Consider the following 3,150-nt stretch of genomic DNA (forward strand, 5'->3'; position numbering starts at 1 on the left):
GACTGGCCTTGGCCTCTGACAGAAAAGAAATGAAACTCTTCTTAATCTCTGCAATTAATGAAATGGGCTCCTCTGTAAGCTTGCGTCAGGATGCTAACTACACGGGCGGTACAACCACCAGAAACAGAGACACCAATAGGGGAAGCCACTCGGATTATTTACAGCCAGATTTACTCAATTTGCATCAAAGTGTTTAAATAAAGCCAGGGTGGAATTGAGAGCTCACATTGGGAAGGAGGTGGATGAAAGTATTGCTGGGAAGGAAAGATGACATGGAGAAAATAAAAAAAGCAAAACACAAAAACGAACACATTGGTTTAAAGTCTTCAGTAGTATTAAGTAGAAGAGAACATATTTTGGAAGCAATATACATATTTCAGTGTTTCCTAATTGGGGATCCCCTCGAGATACTGTTTAATCTAGGTTTCATTTAGCATTTTCTTCTGTCCCTTTCTTTATTTTTCGATTACTTCATCTGGGACATACCTGTAAAGGTCAGCCTTCTCACCAGAATGATCCACACACTTTTTAAATGTCAGGGATCAATGGCTGAGGTGGGGGGGGGGGGTACAGGGAGTATATAGGCACACGTGGGACTTGTCAGCTCTGCAGGAGTGTGGAGGATCAGAGAGACAAGCTCAAGGAGGTGGAGTGAAGTAAAAAGTGCAGAATCTTGGCATAGGGACTTCAGGAGCCAGAGGGAGCCACAGGGTGGCCTAGATCCAGGTGGGGGTACATCCTTCATGTGAAGCAGTAACCCAAACAGCACAGAGGAATGGGACAGGATAGGAGACTTTCTACCAAAGTACATTCAGAGTGTACTTACTTCTAAGGTCCACTGAACGTCTTCCTGAAACCAGGGCGGTCAAAAGAAAATTAGGAAGCAACCTCACAGGAATATTGTATACATGTCACTTCTCCTCTCTTGAGTTTGGTTGTTTTCCAGAATCTCTCTTCTATCTCTCTCTCTTTCTCTCTCTCTCTCTCTCTCTCTCTCTCTCTCTCTCCTCTCTCTCTCTCTTTAAATTTAAATTCAAGTTAGTTAACATACAGTGTGATCTTGGTTTGAGGAGTAGAACTCAGTGATTCGTCTCTTACATATGACACCCAGTGCTCATCCCTGAAAGTGCTCTCCTTAATGTTCATCACTCATTTAACCCATCCCTCCACTCACCTCCCCTCCCCTCCAGCAACCCTCAGTTTTTTCTTTGTATTGAAGAGTCTCTTATGGTTTGCTTCCCTCTCTGTTTTTAATCCTATTTTTCCTTCCCTTCCCCTGTGTTCATCTGTTGTGTTTCTTAAATTTCACATGAGTGAAATTGTTCTTTCTGATTGATTTATTTCACTTAGCATAATGTACTCTAGTTACATCCATGTTGTTGCAAATGGCAAGATTTCATTCTTTCTCATCATCAAGTAGTATCCCATGGTGTGTGTGTATATATCTATATCTATATCTATATCTATATCTATATCTATATCTATATCATCTATCTATATCTATATCTATATCTATCTATATCTATCTATATCTTCTTTATCCATTCATCAGTCAATGGACATTGAGAGTATCTCTAAGGAACCCTGTAAGTGTCTTTATGCTGTTAACATGTATCTGGTATATCCATTTTCATGCTCCATTTCCTGCTGTCCTGTTAGGTTCTTCCCCAAATTTTTCTCCTTCCATATTGTTGGATGAATGATGAATACCTTGGTATTGTCTCTAGGCAATAGGTTGCCTAGGTTTCTGTGTATTATCATCAGACCCTCAAGTTAGAGATGAGGGAGAGTGAAATCTAATGGAAGATAGTAACACAATGTACTTCGTTTCATTTGCAAATACAGCAGTTATTTTAGAAACATCTACATTTAGCCAGTGTGAATCTCAAGTTCATTTTAAAAAGACAGGCAACAACTCTCCATTTCTCTTCTTTAAATCAAGGGAAATAATTGTAAGTATCCATCCTTGTGGGGAGGTGGGGTAGTCAGTCTTAGATATCAGTACTCCTGTGCCCATTCCCTTGACCTGGTCTCCTGGCCAGTTCAGACAAGAAAATGAAAGATGTATGTGATGCTCAGAAGACAGGGCATGGATGCTGGCCTCCAGCGATCACAGTGACTGCTGACACCCCCTTCATCCAGAGGAAAAAGGGAAAGACACACTCTAGATCTCTCTGGGAAAAAATCTCTCCGTCTGCTCTCTTTTCTCTTCAGAAGTATTCCCAGTTGACCTCTCATTGTTCTTAAAAGCCCTCAAGAAATCACCAATAAATAGCTTTTCTCTTCTTTTGTAAAAACCAAAGACACGACACAACACCAAATCATAGATGTTTATAGGAATAGAGAACTGGCTGTTGAAGAGGTCTTCCCGCTCGGAAGACCTTAAGATCTTGTTGCCAGTGCAAGCTCGTCTGCCTTGCTCTGGAGGATGATGGCTTCACCCAGTCTTCTGCTGGGACCCAGTTGGCTCACCAGACCTACAGGAGCTACTTGGGAGAGGAGCTAGGATGCCCTCAGCTGAAGAGACCCGTTGCCATGTACCACAGCAGAGGACCCAAGAGATCCTGGTGTTTTAGACTGTTGGATAATCTAATTTTAGCTAGTGTGCCGGTAACCATATATGTTCTACTCCGATTTCTCTGACAACCAGCAGAGCAATCCACTTTAGTCTTCTTTTAATCTAGCAGCCCCTCTCCCAAGAATGCACATGCACACAGCTGTAGTTTCTTGTCTACCCAAAGCTGTAAAATATGGAAATGTTCCCCTGATATATGTATATGTATATGCGTATGTATATGTATGTATATTTTTATAGAATATATAATAATAGATCACTATAAATATAATAATCATTAGATTGTTATATAAAATATAGTAATAGATTATTATGTATTATGTAGTACATACATTATGTATGTACATATAATATTTTTATAATAGATTTATATAACTTGTATAGTACAGTATTTATGTAATAGTTATATAATATATTAATATGAGCTGCATGAGACCCCCTCTTCTACAACTTCTGTAAATACAACATAGGTCACTACTCCACAGGGTAGACCATGATTCTTGCTATATAGTGGGCTAAATTATTTTTTTCCCTGTAATTTTGGAATATGTGACATTCACTTGATTTGTACTACA

The sequence above is a fragment of the Panthera leo genome, chromosome C1, assembly GCF_018350215.1.
Source record: "Panthera leo isolate Ple1 chromosome C1, P.leo_Ple1_pat1.1, whole genome shotgun sequence".
Taxonomy (NCBI): Eukaryota; Metazoa; Chordata; class Mammalia; order Carnivora; family Felidae; genus Panthera; species Panthera leo.